At 41.3% G+C, this 16,743-nt stretch overlaps 1 protein-coding gene and 1 pseudogene across 5 annotated transcripts in view; one reads left to right on the top strand and one right to left on the bottom strand.

Moving 5' to 3' along the window:
* Nucleotides 1-7,776, bottom strand: part of LOC132496412 (small ribosomal subunit protein uS5-like) — a 44,999-nt pseudogene extending 37,223 nt beyond the window's left edge.
* CREB5 (cAMP responsive element binding protein 5) overlaps nt 1-16,743 on the top strand; it is a 412,989-nt gene that overhangs the window by 213,615 nt on the left and 182,631 nt on the right. The window lies entirely within an intron of this gene.

Genomic DNA, 16,743 nt, shown 5'->3' on the forward strand with positions numbered 1-16,743 from the left:
ATTAAACGAAATAATGCAAGTGAGCATTTAGCATAGTAAATGCTCAAAAATTGTTAGCTTTTTCTAAAAAAAATTGCATATTATAGAATTCCCTTCTTTCAGCCTGAATACACCATATTTTCTTTATCCATTTATCTGTCGACGGACATTTAGGTTGTTTCCACATTATGGGTATTGCTAACAATGCTGCAGTGTACATGGAGTGCTAAAATCTCTTTGAAATTTTGATTTCCATTCATTTGAATAAATACTCAGCAGTAGGATTCCAGGATCATATGGTAGTTCTTTTTTTTTTTTTTTTGAACTTCTGTACTGTTTTCTTTTTAACATCTTTATTAGAGTATAATTGCTTCACAATGATGTGTTAGTTTCTGCTTTATAACAAAGTGAATCAGCTATACATATGCATAATCCCCATATCTCCTCCCTCTTGCATCTCCCTCCCATCCTCCCTATCCCACCCCTCTAGGAGGTCACAAAGCACTGAGCTCATCTCCCTGTGCTAGGCGGCTGCTTCCCACTAGCTATTTTACATTTGGTAGTGTGTATATGTCCATACCATTCTCTCACTTCATCCCAGCTTACCCTTCCCCCTCCCCGTGTCCTCAAGTCCATTCTCTACATCGACATCTTTATTCCTGTCCTGCCCCTATGTTCTTCTGAACCAATTCCTTTTTTTTTTTTTTTTAAGATTCCATATATATGTGTTAGCATACGATATTTGTTTTTCTCTTTCTGACTTACCTCACTCTGTATAACAGACTCTAGGTCCATCCACCTCACTACAAATAACTCAATTTCATTTCTTTTTATGGCTGAGTAATATTCCATTGTATATATGTGCCACATCTTCTTTATCCATTCATCTGTCGATGGACACTTAGGTTGCGTCCATGTCCTGGCTACTGTAAATAGAGCTGAAAGGAACACTGTGGTACATGACTTTTTTTTTTTTTTTTTTTTTTTTGCTGTATGCAGGCCTCTCACTGTTGTGGCCTCTCCCGTTGCAGAGCACAGGCTCTGGATGCGCAGGCTCAGCGGCCATGGCTCACTGGCCCAGCCGCTCCGCGGCATATGGGATCTTCCCAGACCAGGGCACGAACCCGCGTCCCCTGCATCGGCAGGCGGACTCTCAACCACTGCGCCACCAGGGAAGCCCCACATGACTCTTTTTGAATTATGGTTTTCTCAGGGTATATGCCCAGTAGTGGGATTGCTGGGTCATATAGGAGTTCCATTTTTAGTTTTTTAAGGAGCCTCCATGTTGTTCTCCATAGTGGCTGTATCAGTTTACATTCCCACCAACAGTGCAAGAGGGTTTCCTTTTCTCCACACCCTCTCCAGCATTTATTGTTTGTAGATTTTTTGATGATGGCCATTCTGACCGATGTGAGGTGATACCTCATTGTAGTTTTGATTTGCATTTCTCTAATGATTAGTGATGTTAAGCATCCTTTCATGTGTTTGTTGGCAATCTGTATATCTTCTTTGGAGAAATGTCTATTTAGATCTTCTGCCCATTTTGGGATTGGGTTGTTTGTTTTTTTGCTATTGAGCTGCATGAGCTGCTTGTAAATTTTGAAGATTAATCCTTTGTCAGTTGCTTCATTTGCAAATATTTTCTCCCATTCTGAGGGCTGTATTTTCATCTTGTTTATGGTTTCCTTTGCTGTGCAAAAGCTTTTAAGTTTCATTAGATCCCATTTGTTTATTTTCGTTTTTAATTCCATTTCTTTATGAGGTGGGTCAAAAAGGATCTTGCTGTGATTTATGTCATAGAGTGTTCTGCCTATGTTTTCCTCTAAGAGTTTTATAGTGTCTGGCCTTACATTTAGGTCTTTAATCCATTTTGAGTTTATTTTTGTGTATGATGTTAGGAAATGTTCTAATTTCATTCTTTCACATGTAGCTGTCCAGTTTTCCCAGCACCACTTATTGAAGAGGCTGTCTTTTCTCCATTGTATATTCTTGCCTCCTTTATCAAAAATAAGTTGACCATCTGTGCGTGGGTTTATCTCTGGGCTTTCTATCCTGTTCCATTGATCTATATTTCTGTTTTTGTGCCAGTACCATACTGTCTTGATACTGTAGCTTTGTAGTATAGTCTGAAGTCAGGGAGACTGATTCCTCCAGCTCCGTTTTTCTTTCTCAAGATTGCTTTGGCTATTCGGGGTCTTTTGTGTTTCCATACAAATTGTGAAATTTTTTGTTCCAGTTCTGTGAAAAATGCCGTGGGTAGTTTGATAGGGATTGCATTGAATCTGTAGATTGCTTTGGGTAGTACAGTCATTTTCACAGTGTTGATTCTTCCAATCCAAGAACATGTTATATCTCTCCAACTGTTCGTATCATCTTTAATTTCTTTCATCAGTGTCTTAGAGTTTTCTGCATACAGGTCTTTTATCTCCTTAGGTAGGTTTATTCCTAGGTATTTTATTTATTAATTTTTTTGTTACAATGGTAAATGGGAGTGTTTCCTTAATTTCTCTTACAGATTTTTCATCATTAGTGTATAGGAATGCAAGAGATTTCTGTGCATTAATTTTGTATCCTGCTATTTTACCAATTCATTGATTAGCTCTCGTAGTTTTCTAGTAGCATCTTTAGGATTCTCTGTGTGTAGTATCATGTCATCTGCAAACAGTGACAGCTTTACTTCTTCTTTTCTGATTTGGATTCCTTTTATTTCTTTTTCTTCTCTGATTGCTGTGGCTAAAACTTCCAAAACACTGTTGAATAATAGTGGTGAGAGTGGACAACCTTGTCTTGTTCCTGATCTTAGAGGAAATGGTTTCAGTTTTTCACCACTGAGAGTGATGTTGGCTGTAGGTTTGTCATATATGGCCTTTATTATGTTGAGGTAAGTGGAACTTCTGTACTGTTTTCTATCAAGCTGCACCATTCTATATTCCCACCAACAATGTGCAGGGTTTCCAACTTCTCCACAGCCGTGCCAACACTTGTCTTTGGTTTTTTTGATAATAGCTGCCATGACAGGTGTGAGGTGTTAATCTCATTGTGGTTCTGATTTGCATTTCCCTGATGATTAGTGAGTGACATTGAGCATTTTTTCACATATATGTTGGCCGAGAAGTTATTATGTTAAGTGAAATGAGCCAGTCACAGAAAGACAAATACAGCAGCATTCTATTTATGGGAGGTATCAAAAATAGTTGAATTCATAGAATCAGAGAGTGGAATGGTGGTTACCAGGGGCTCAGAGAAAGTGGAAGTAGGGAGTTCCTAATCAACCAGCATGAAGTGTCAGTCAAGCAAGATGAGTAAGCTCTAGAGACCTGCTGTACAACATTGTACTAATAGTCAACAACAATGTATAATAAAGTGTAATAATAATAATATGTAATAATGTGTAATAAAATGTAATAATATACTTTAAAATTTGTTAAGCGGTTATATCTTATGTTAAGTGTTCTTACAACAATAAAGTAAAATTTTTTAAATTTAAAGTAAAAATAGCCCTGAAAATTGAGAAGATCTGACCCTGATTCTAAATATAGGAAAAAATATGAATATGGCTATTCAGATCATCCTCACAGAACTGGTCATTTCTTAAGATTGATATGGTATAAGCCTAATAATACATTTTTGAATTAGATATAGCACTGGCTAGTGACCTTTTGATAATGCTTAAATAAGAGATTCATCAATACGGAATAATTGGATAGGAGGAAGAAAGGGTATTAACATGGTAAATTATTTTGCACAGATCTATTAATAACAGGACCCTCGTGCCTTACTAGGTAAGCACCCAAACAGTCTTCTGACATCATATCTAGAATAGGATGGTCTCACTAAACCCCAGATTTGGATCTCCAGGAAGCTTCCATCTTAAATTAAATCCTACTCAATAGTAAATAGATTTTGATTTAATATCCTTGAACTGATGAGTTTGCTTAGATTACTGTATGATTTAAACAGTAAATAAAAGTTGTCTCCATCAAACATATAGTTGGAACTGAATCAGTGAACGACTTAAAATTAATAGATCAGTGGAGCAGTCAATGCCAAGTCTCTGATTTATTCTCTGTTATTGAGGTAGCAGAAATAGAAGGAACCTACTCTTTGGAAATGCCAAAAATCACTATTCCTGAACCCTTTATGCTAATATTGTTGAAGTCTTTGTTTTGGAGCCATCTGATGAGAAAAGCTACCTTGGAGGGAATTCCTTTAATTTCTTCAGTAACTAAATCCACTTGGAAGAGGTGGTTCCATTTATACCAAGTGTCTTAGTGAACAGTGCTACTAAAGAATTCTACTATTAAAGGGAACATTCTAGAGCCCACTTTCCCTATGAAATCCCACCCACCAAGATCATGTCTTGGTATCACCAGATCTTCACACAGGCCTGGTACCTAATAAAGATCATTACTGTCTCCAGAAGGAATCTTCTTTAAGTGATGAAGGTGTTCATAGGGTAACAGTTTCTAACTACAATTTATATTTGGCATTATGGAGATACTAGGAACCATATATCCAGGAAATGCCTATACCATTCACTTTTCCATACCTGGCCCCAGGCTCCCCCCTTATTGTCATCCAGAGCCATCATGGTGAAGAGGAAAGAGGCCACAGATAAACCTGCATTTAATAATATGCTTATCCAGCCAGCCACTTTAGAGTCAAGAGATGTCTGTGAAGATTGCTGTGTCCTCTGCTATAGAAATGCCATTAACCAAAGAGACAATCAAATGAAAAAGAGAGAATTAAATGAAAATCTATGATCCAGTTACTATTGAAGATGAAGGAATGCTTGCTGGCATTAACATTTTACAAAACCAATGAGGAGTCCCTGAATTAATTTCACCTAAAGCCTAGCCCCAAATTTGGAATTGAAGGCTAATCGAAAAAGTTATATTAAATCTCTATTTCCCAAAGAATTTCAGAATGGTGTGGACATTTCCACATGCCTAATATGGCAACATCTCCTGAGGGCCCTCAGAACTGAGTGGCCTTGGAATTGTGCAGTGAGACTAGGGCAGCCCCTAGAGATGTCCAGACTAGGATTAGTCAGAAAGTCCGATCTAGTCTTGGCTGGCCCTGGAGATTCAGAGGGGTCACAGGGAATCCTGCGTCTCTGGTAGAATAATGTTTGCCTTGTCAGGCAGTGTGTAAAAAACTATTGGCATGCAGGGTTACTGAAAAATGCCGAGAGCCAGAAAGTTTGGGTTATGATAGTTATGAACAAAGGAAAGTATTTACAATATCCCCTTGCCCCAAAATAGATTTTAAACACTATACAAACACAATGGAATGTGTCCATTCATTTCTAAATGGGTCGTCTCCTACCCCCATGTTTAGGTCATAGCTATTTCTAGGCTTTCATGTGACAAGACCTTCACAGACCAAATTCAGTAGTGTCACTTCTGAACCAAGTGGCTGCATGCTTTGTGGTTTTCCCTTGTTTATTTTGTCTTGTTTTATTTTACACAGCTTGTATCACTAGCCTCCCAATCAAGGTCAGTAGATTGAATTCAACCCCATTCGTTTAAAAGAGCGATAAATTCATGCCAGCACCATGATCTCACCCCCCTGAGTAGCAGAATGTGGCTGTGCTGTGCTGTGAAGTCAGCCTTCCAGATGCAAGTGTTCAGTGTGACCCTGAAACCACACCTGAAAGACAGGATGGTGTCATCATACCAGCACGTGTTCTGACTTCAGCTTCATTTGTTAAGGGCAACGTGTATCCGGAGGTGAAAGAAAAACCTGAAATGGTTGATGTATTGTTATAATTGAGGAAGTGCCTGTAATCTAAATAAACGATATCAATGGAGAAGACTCATCCAAATACCAGCATGGAATTTCCTAATACTTGCTGCCAATTTGCTATCGAGGAGATGGTTAGGAAGTCTCAGGTGGATGCTAACTGCACAAGGGCCAAAAAGGATCTTATTACCAGGGTGGAGGTCAGTGATGAACATTGTGATATGAAGTCATATTCCTTGCAATGCAGCTCTTTGCAGTGTGCGAGGTTGGAGAACTGTGTGCAGGCAATGTCGAATGTTTCCTGTGGGTGAAACTCAAGTGAGGAGAGTGGCAAGTTTCTCTTGTCGCCAGGTGAATTCTTATACACATACACGCATTTGTTCTCTCTCTCTCTCTCTTTCTCTTTCTCTCTCTCTCTCTCTCTCTCTCTCTCTCTCTCTCTCTCTCACACACACACACACACACACACACGCACACAACACCCTTCCTCCCTCTGATCATATATCCTCTTAAAGATCTTCATTACATCAGCCATGCAGGAAGGGAAAGAAAACCCTTACCACTTGTAGTCATCACAGTTTCCCGTGAGGCAGCTATTACAAGACTATGAAGATGTACTCTAGCAATGAAGGGGCATCCAAAGAGGAGGGAGACTGCACCGTCCTATGACAGCTGGGGCTGAAGAGAGCAGAATTACAGCTAGCATTTCTTAAACTTGTATTATGTGTACTGAGTGTTTTATATACATTTTCTTAGTTAATCTTCACATCAACGTCTTGAGGTAGGGACTGTACTTATTTCCATTTTATAGATGAAGAAATTGAGGCTCAGGGATGTTAAATGATTTATTTATGGTCACACAGATCCACTCTAAACCACTGTACAATGCAAGCCAAAATACTCCCATCTGCTTCTTTATATGAGAATGTATAGAATGACAACTTGTTGTTCTGCACCAAATATAGTCTCTACTTACATATGTATGAATACGGATGGCTAATAATATGTTTGGGCCTGAGTGTGTCCAAGATTTCATAGATGGACATTTGCACACTCTTATACTGGTAACATTTCGTCCTGTGAACAAATGTTTTGACCTTGTGGTAGCCTCTGGTCATATTCTAATATTTTTAGCCAAAGTTATAATAAAAGAATCTTTCTGTTTCAAAATAGCCTTGCAGATCAAGCTCTGTATAATCTGAAATGCCACTTCTCTGTTTGGGGAGGGTTAAATGGTTGTCTCAGGCGAGTGTTTAGTTCACATTCTATAAATGGCTCTTACTCCTTGATCTGACTCACTGTATGTATTACAGCAAAGTCACTTACAGATCAATTTATTTTTAGAATCTTAAAGAAACAGATTCAACAGGGAGTGTTTGTCAGACCACAGGCTAATGTGAGGGAAAACATACCTTGGTGAGGAACTTTCTGTTTGATTCCTCTGCCCACAGCTCTCTGTTAGTGATAGGCCTTTGCATGTTGTGTTAAATGTTTTGAATTATTTAAATAGCAGAGTGGCAGAATTTTATGCCAACATCTTACATAATAGAGGAGTTTTTGTGGTGTGCAAGTGGGAGAGCCTTTTGCATTTTAAGTAAAATAATGTCAGGAAATAATCAGCACAATTAATCTTCATAAAGAAGAGAAAGATTATATACCCATCGCCTACCTTGCAGCTCTGTAATGGAAATTTTCTTTAAGATCAAAACCCAGGGGCTTCCCTGGTGGCGCAGTGGTTGAGAGTCTGCCTGCCGATGCAGGGGACATGGGTTCATGCCCTGGTCCGAGAAGATCCCACATGCCATGCAGCGGCTGGGCCCGTGAGCCATGGCCACTGAGCCTGTGCGTCTGGAGCCTGTGTTCTGCAACGGGAGAGGCCACAACAGTGAGAGGCCTGCGTACCGCAAAAAAAAAAAAAAAAAGATCAAAACCCAGGAATATGATAAGAACAGTGGTGATAATGATAATGGTGATGATGATGGTGACGATGATGAGAGCGGTGATGGTGATGGTGATGGTGATGGTGATGATGATGATAACCACCGCCACCATTAGGAGAGATTCTGTATCCGTCCGTTAAATAAATACGGCATGCTGCCCTCTACAGGTACTCAATCTAAACCGGATAGTATCAAATTCATACAAATAGGTGAAGCATCCTCAAACACACAGACCAATATATAAATGCAAATTGAATATTGAAGCCAGTTAAATAAGTAAAACCTTTATACTCTACAGGTCTCATTTGTGTGAATTCTGAAGCCAAAGAAGGAGCAAGCATTTAGTAATATTTATTCTAAATTTCTCTTCTGAATTTTTGAGTATGTATATTTGAGGCTAGTGTCAGAAGCTGGGAAGACCAGCTGGGAGTTTGTGGACTAGTTTTCTGTTGACACTAGAAAAAGCTAATTGTTCTTTGGTTTGCCTAAGGCCTGTTGTTTATGGATAACAGGTGTTTAATGAACAATTAATAAATAACAACAGGTCTGGAAATCTCAAATTTGTTTGCTTTTCAAAAAGGTTGGATTTTATACCACATTCAACTAACATTTTTAGAAACTAAACTAACAGGCTTTGGAAAAAAAAAAAAGAGGGTCCACCTGGCTCCTTCTTCACCCTTCTACTTCTGCCTTACGCCAGTCGATCATTGTTATTTTAGTATCTGGGTTGAACGTTTTTCTCAATTTACTCTGTGCTCTTCCTTGCTGGGGATATGAACCAACAGAGGAAACACTGCTGGGGAAAGAGTCTTTAGAATTGATTTCTTGTACCCGCCTTCTACCCTTGAGTTTAGTTTACGTTAGTTCAGCTTGATCACTGCACTGTTCTTCATGTTATTCCTTCACTCTAAAAGGAAGGGCTGGTCAGTGGAGCTGAGAATCCCCTAGTCCTAACGTGCTGGGATTTTGCCATATGGGCCAATGAGAGCATAAAGCAGTAGTGATGAGCACCAGCTTTAGAGAAATCCTGGGCTTGTGTCCAGCTCCCTCCACTTACCTGCTGGGTGGGCAAGTTATAGAATGCCTCTGAGCCTCAGTTTCCCATCAGCAAAATGAGTACAATAGCATCTACCTCATAGGAGTTTTGGGAGGATTTTAAAACACACTACAAGATAAAGCATTTTATAAGTGCCATCTTGTTTCGTTCCCATGACTACCTTGTAAGGAAGAGACTACTCTCTCCCCAACTTACAGAATGAAGAAGTGAAGCTTAAGGAAGTTAAGCAAATGAATCCAAGTTACAGGGCTGGCAGGTGTGGAGCTGGATTCAAGCCCAGGCTGAGGCCATGCTTTTGACCTCTGTGTCATTCAGTCAGATATCTGTATCCATTTTCCCCCACACATGTTACTAGGATGCTAAAAAGAATGTTTCACTTCACTCTCGAAGTCCTCCCTCTCCCCCATCATTCCGATTTCTTGCCAGACTCTGGTTCCTCCAACTGCAAGACGTACAGATGACAAGAGAGTCAGGCTCTGCCACCTACACTCTCAGTGCTTGGTAGACATGGAAGAAGCTACCAAAAAAATTCACCCTACCCCGTGGCTCTCAGAGTTGACTTATATAGTCAAAAAGAAGGGGATCCTTGTTAGTGGCTAATGTTAAAATCCCAAAGCGCAGTCAGCCAAAACCTCATCCAGATGCAAGTGTGTGGTCACTGGTCATGCATTTCTGTTTGCTGAATTCCATACAGCCAAGGCAACTGCCTTGCCTCGCTGAAGATCCACAGGGGAAAAAAGTTATGTGCACTAGTACGAAAAAACATGCAAGCAGAGTTCTCCCTTGTCATCAGGAATGTTTGATACAGCCGTGTTTATTCCGTGGCCTCCGTCCATGGTAAATGTGCCATCATTTCTCATGTGGGGAAAACTGACCCAGAGCTTCCTTATTGGCTGCTCATTTTGTTAAGATGACCTAACATCGTAGAGGATAATCTATTGCAATCAAAACAATTTTGTGGAATTATAAAAGTGTATGCATTTTAGTGAAATAACTACTGCTAGAGTCTTTTTGGCTGTTGTCAGACTGAAAACGTGTATAAGTTGTCCTTAAGTACCATATGCTCCTTTTCTTCACCTAATTTCTTACATCCTCTGGGGAGAGTTTACGATAGTGATATTCTAACAAATCATTGTCTTTCCTCATTAGGTACACACATTTTATTAGTTCATTCTTTGCGAGTGTGTTTTTGTATATCTAAAATATGTAGTAGCCATTTTATGATAGTACAGATTCATTATTTTCTGTATATTCTTATCATAGATTGCTAGAATATGTGACCTTTGCTGTGTATGAAGAATGACACTCAGTTCTACCTTTAAATATCACTTTTTGTCAAAGGCTCCACTGGCTTTACCATATCTGAATTGGATGATTTTTAATATAAAGTACTTGGAATTGTTGAAGTATGGAAGAATTCAAATCTAAAATTAAAATTTCCTGGTGATCTTTTTGATACAAGCACTAGCTAATATTCATTGACTGCTTACTATACCCCAGGCTTTGTTCCAAGCTTTATCTGTATTAACCCCTCAATTCTCATAACCATCCTACAAGGTGCCCATTTTACAAACAGGAAAATCGAGGTGTGAGAGGTTAAGTAACCTGACCTTGGTGACACAGCTACTAAGTGCTGTTTCTGGAACTCAGACCCAAGGGGGTTGGGCCCAGCATCTGCTTTCTTAACCCCTCCCCTTTAATGCAACTTCGACAGTGGGGGTGATAGAATCCATTTTATTGCTTTTAAGGGACATTTACATACTCTTTTAAATGAATACAAATAGACTGTTATCTTTAGCCATAGAGAGAAGGAAGAGTCTATTTAAGAAGGGATCTAAACAATAAGCCATAATTTATTTTTTCTCATGCTCTATCGAAAGGCCTGGTGAAGGAGGCCTATTATGTCTTACTCCCCCTGGTGTTCAGAAAGGGTGCCTATGGGGGCCCTTAATCAGATGTAGGGAAAGGAGCCCTGGGAAGGCTTCATTTCCTTTCTGTTCCTGAGTTTGAGAAACAAAAAGCAGCTAGAATGTGATACAAGAGTTCCTTTTCTCATCTGTTTTTCCTCTCAAGGCTTGCAATAAGTTCAGCATCCATTGCAACCCTTGACGGCCAAAGTTATTAAAATTTCTAATTTCCTAAAATTTCTCCTGTCCTCCACCCCTATCCGTTCTGCCACACCCTTGGCCTTCTGCCAGGGCATCTGGTTTTCCATAATTAGCATGGTGGTTCTGATAATCTTTCCCTGTCTTCAGCCCTGGCTGCTGGGCATATTTTCCCCCAAATCTCCATCACAGTTTTCCTTGTTATTGTTTGCTTGGAGTTTCTGATAGCCAATATTCCATGGAGAAAAATATAAGATCACCTTGAATTTTCAAGTCAACTGAACTTCAGTTGTTTGTATTAGATAAAACGGCACTGGGACCCTTAATTTAAAGAGTGGCTCAGCCCTGGCTACCTGTGGCTCTCACTTAGGGAGCGTTAGAAAACACCAGTGCTTGGGCTCCACCCCCAGAAAGTTTGAATCATTTCTTCTGGGGTGGAGCCCAGGCATCAGCGTTTTTATTCTTTTTTTTTTTTTTTTTTTTTAATATGAGGTCATGGTTGAGAAACACTGGACTAAATTGGCTTAAGTTTGAATACCAAGACCCCGAAAGGCCTTGGTTCAGAAATATATTAAATTCATTTAAATGGACAGTTGTAGTTCCTGTCTGTTTTAACCTGTTTGTTAAAATGTGAAAAGGGGTTTTTGCTATACAGCCTGTTCATCCCCAAATTAAAGGGAAAAGATGAAGTGCATGGCACTTTTGAAGTACCCTCTGCCCCGGGCATCTCTGGCCACATCCTTTGCAAGAGGCCAAAGTGTTCTGTAGCTGAGATGTTTCAGCTTATCTTCAGCCCTGAGGCAAATCAGGACAGTCACCAGAAATCATTTTCATGTCAGTGCCTGGTGCATACTGGGTGTTCAAGAAATCAAAATTTGTATGTGGCTTAGTACAAAATGCAGGGGCTACTGTTACTGTGTGATTTTGGAGATGAGTCTGGTTCCTCATCTGTACAATAGATTTAATAGTGCTTGCCTTACAGGATTGTATACAAATTGAATTACATAATTTATACAAAAGCTGCTGATCTACCTGCTACCACGCAGCAGTCACTCCTCCCCAAAGATCTGGAAACTCTTCCCAGTTCAGAGGAGGGAATTTCTCTCATACTGTCATCACTATGATATTGGCTGACATCATCAATTTTATTTTTCAAGGAAGTCAACGAGTCCTGTCATATCTCCCATCGGTAAGACCCTAAAGACAGACAGCGGCCAGGGGCTTTTGTGGTTTGTGCTTACAGCACATACAATAAGGCCACGTAGGCTTCCTGGACTTCGCTCTGTTGATTTACTGAAACCTGTTACCGCCAGGGCTGCCACAGCATCCCCACACGCCTGCCTATTGTCCATAGCCTGTCTGGTCACCTCCCCTGGTTCTGAGTCCTTCCAGCAGGCTTACCATCTGTCAATCTACTTGGCCCTCAAACCCTTCTTGAGGAGGTTTCAGCACCCAAGGGAAGTTAACAGGCTCCTCCAGAGCCCAGGGGACTTGGCCAGGAAATCTGCATTTCGAGGGGTAAGAGAAGAAGGAGATGACTAGAGAAAACCAGCAACTTCTATGTAAGCATCCAGAGGGGGCAGAACTGGAGAGAGAACAGTGTGAACTCAGAGAATATCACGTCCTGTAGGAGGATGGACGTGGTGGTCAAGGAATAGACTTATGAAGTCAAACAGTAGCCCCTGAGACATTAGAGAGGCTCTGCTGCCTGTTAGTGCTCTTTGTGTAATATTTCTCTGACTTTGCTAGGAAAATCCTTCTTAGACATGTCCTCTGCTGTGTTCATTCACTCAGCAAACCGTGATGAAGTGCCTAGCATTGGCTAAGCAGAAAGGACAGCCTGACTCAGGGAGTACAGTCTGGTGTGTGCGCGGTGGGGGAGGATATGAAGCAGCCATTGAACACTGATAGATTTAACTAGGTTAAAAACAGTCAAATTAAAAACAAACAAAAAACGTAAGCCGAACTTCCAATGCCTTTCGTCCCTCATGTTCCCTTTTTCCCACTTAACTAGTGGATAGTGGTTAAGAGCCCAGACTTCTAAGTGAGGTTATCTGTTTAAATGGTGGATTCACCACTACCTGTGTGATTTTGGGCTAAATGATACCTCACTTTACGTCTCTGAAAACTGACATCATAAAAATGCTTACAGATTGTTACGGAGATTAAATGAGATAATACACGCAAAATCCTTAGAAAAGTGTTAAGCACATAGTAATCACTCAACAAAGGTGAGGTTATTAGTATTAATCCACCAGACTATGTTAAGACAGAGAGTCTGAGGATGGACACACAGAGGCAGGCCCTGTAGGGAAATCCAAATGACTAATTTATTGTCCCATTCTCCTTTCACCCTTCCCTCAGAGAGTTGTTCTGGAATCACGCACCCGGTGTACAGGTCAGCCAAACTTTTCGGCTGCTGCTGGTTCCTGAACTCTTCTTTCTGGCCTCAATTGACAGAGCTGAGAGGCTCTGGGCAGCCAACAAACAACTCTGTATCTGCAGTCGAGCAGACAGCTGGCAATTGGGGAGTTTCGTTGCTCCAAAAGAGAAGCAGGACAGTCAGGGGCTGAATGGTTTCTGCTGCTTTCAGAAAACTCACTGGCCTTCCAGAGTTAGTCAGGACCCTGGACACATAGGGCTACAACATTCTCCTCCTGAGGTAGCCTTTACTTCTTAGGAGTCTCAAGTCTTCCCAAAGCTCTGACCCTCCCTGATTCAGATATTCTGAACAGCTGTCTCAGCTTTGTATAAGGGATGGTATCTAATAAATTTCAAAAGTTAATTTTTGTTTATCAAATATGTCATTGACATATAAAGGCTCTTTGCCAAGTTGAGTTTCCGCCATCAGAGAAGCATAGGTATTGATTACGTTTCTATAAACATCGAACTTTTGACCAATGATGGACCAAGGAGCACAGATTTGGAAGGACGGACTTCTACATCGCATTCAGAAAACATGGACTTCCAAGGTTGACGGGATCCTCAGAGGTCTCCCAGTCCAAGCTGTCCATCCAATGGATAACTTCCAAACAGCCCTAAGAGGTGGCTGCCCAGCTTCTGCCCAAACCATTCTGTGATGCCCTGTGCTCACCAGCTCCTACAGCACCCTGCTCCTGTGATGCCTACTTGGACAGCTTAAAATTGTTAGAAAGTACCACTTCTATGGAGTCAGTTATGTTTTTCTGGATTTCTACCCGTAAGACTTAACACTACTCATTTGACTTAACACTAAATCCATGTATCCCTTCTCCAAAATGTTGGTCACTTCTCATACCAGCTAATTAATTACCTATTCCTAATAGCAACTTCGGGAACAATTAGAGATCTACATTTCAGTATAGTCTGTTTGAAATTCTTATTCTCAAATCTGTGTTTTTTGGAAACCCAAGAATACTTGAAACCAAGTGCTGAAAAAACATGTGTTTTTCATTTTCACCTGACATACTGCATCTTAAGGCATCATTCTGGGTGTGCAGCAGCTGAAAAAGTTTGAAAAAATGTAACTGCTCAAAACTAGAGTGATATGGGGACACATGGTGAAGCAAAATGGTCAGTGCATAAAGCAGTTTGGTGTATGGCCTGGGGGTTGGAATCATTCCGATTGCATAGATCACCATATGAGAGGACAATAGCATGGTTAAAAGTCTCAAAAGTTTCCAAATACATTCTTAACCATTTTTCACCTTGATTACTACCCTACTAGCTAAGAGAGTGACTTTTTGTACACAGAAGACGTATGTCGATAGGTTCCTTCAGTATTAATTCAACATTTATTTATTAAGTACCTTCCTTGTATTCCAGGCAGAGAATCAACACTAGAAGGTATGCGTGACTATCTTCCCCACGTTACAGAAGAGAAGACTAGGTACAAACATTAGTAACTTACCCAAAGTTATGCAACTAGTAAGTGGTTGCACTGGGGTTAGAACCAGAGATCTGGCCACAGAATGCATGGTCTCAGCTGCCACCCAGCACCAACAGTGGGACACACAGTCATGTGGAAACCTTTCAGCCCTGAGCTGCTGAGTGTATCTTGAGCAGGACCATTTGTTCTTTTTCTCTGTGGGAAGGATTTCAGGATGCTGACTCCAAAGCATCATCGGCTTTAATCTGTCTCTAAAAATTCTTCACTCCAACTCCAGTGTGTGGGGTTTCCCCCCAAGTCATTCAAAGCAATTCTCTAACACCAGCTGGGTGTCCTACAATTCAACACAATTCTGACACCATCTATCCAGGGATAGCATCAGATCGCACATGTTAATGGTTCAGTCCCACAAAACTGCCCTCCACCCCACTTCAGACACCTGTTGCCAGTCTAGGTTGTCACCTGTGCTTCTGACCAGGACCAGCTATAGATCAGAGATCTCCATGATCCCTTCCTTGGGTTCAGTTAATTAGCTGGAGCAACTTACAGAACTCAGAGCAACATTTTAGTTACTAGATTACTGGTTTATTATAAAAGGATATAACTCTGGAACAGCCAGATGGAAGAGATACATAGGGCAAGGCATGTGGGAAGGGGCACGGAACCTCCATGCTCTCTCCTGGTGCCACTCTTTCCAAATCTCCAACCCCAAAGCTCTCTGAAACCTGTCCTTTTGGGTTTTTCTGGAAGCTTTGTTACGTAGGCATGGTTGATTAAGTCATTGGCCGTTGGGGATTGATTCAACCTTCAGCTCCTCTCTCCTCTTGGAGGTCTGGGGGTGGGACTGAAAGTTCCAACCCTCTAATCACGTGGTTGGTTGTCCTGGCAACCAGCCCTATCCCTAGGTTGGTGTGTCCAAAAGTCACCCCACTGACATAACAAAAGACACCTTAGGAAATTCCATAACAAAAGACACCTTAGGAAATTCCAAGGATTTTAAAAGCTCTGTGCCAGAATCGGGGATGAAGACTAAATAAATAATTCTTTTGTAAGTCACAGTATCACAGCCTCCCAGTGGGGTAACCTAACCCCCACGTCTCCCTTTCGTGCCCTGACAGTCATTTTGGAGTTGCTTTCTGTGTGGTGTGTAGTAGAAAGAACCCTAAGACTGAACATTGGAATTCCTGAGTTAGAGTCCCAGCTCCATCAGATAAGAGCTGTGTGACCCTGGGCAAGGCACTCCATCCCTTGAGATTCAGTTTCTTCCTTTGTAAAAAATACCCATCTCCCAGGTTCGTGGTAAGGATTCTTTGCTTTCTAACAAATGTTGACCACCTCGGACGTGCCAAGCACTTGGTGAAGTTTTGGGTATGCACTGGTAGATAAAATAGACGTGGGTGCTGCCTTTTTTTTTTTTTTTTTTTTTTTTTTTTACTGTACGTGGGCCTCTCACTGCTGTGGCCTCTCCCGCTGCGGAGCACAGGCTCCGGACACACAGGCTCCGCGGCCATGGCTCGCGGGCCCAGCCGCTCCGCGGCATGTGGGATCCTCCGGGATCGGGGCACGAACCCGTGTCCCCTGCATCAGCAGGCGGACTCTCAACCACTGCGCCACCAGGGAAGCCCCGGGTGCTGCCTTTTTATAGAGCCTGCAGTCACGTGGGGAAGGTAGACAAGAAGTAAGCAAACACATGGATAATTGCAAATGGAAATGAGGGTTCCAAAGGAAATGAAAGAGCTCAGCATTAGGAAATGGAGTGGGTGGGAGCACCCGCTTAGGTAAGGCGGCCAAGGATGGTCTCCCTGGGAAAATGTGTCCAAAAGATGAGGACATACCTGCCAAGTGAAGAGCAGGGAGAATTTCAGGCCTAGGAATGGCATCTTTACAGGCTCTGAGCTGGGAAATATGATTAAAGAACATTTATCATATATGTGTATGAGGGCCCTTTGTAAACCAAAATAGGATAAACCCATGTAAAAAACTTCAACTGCAAACAAAAAAATAGCATGGACCACATGCAAAGTCCACCTCAGACTATGTTCTTCCCAT

Source organism: Mesoplodon densirostris, chromosome 9 (genome assembly GCF_025265405.1).
Source record: "Mesoplodon densirostris isolate mMesDen1 chromosome 9, mMesDen1 primary haplotype, whole genome shotgun sequence".
Taxonomy (NCBI): Eukaryota; Metazoa; Chordata; class Mammalia; order Artiodactyla; family Ziphiidae; genus Mesoplodon; species Mesoplodon densirostris.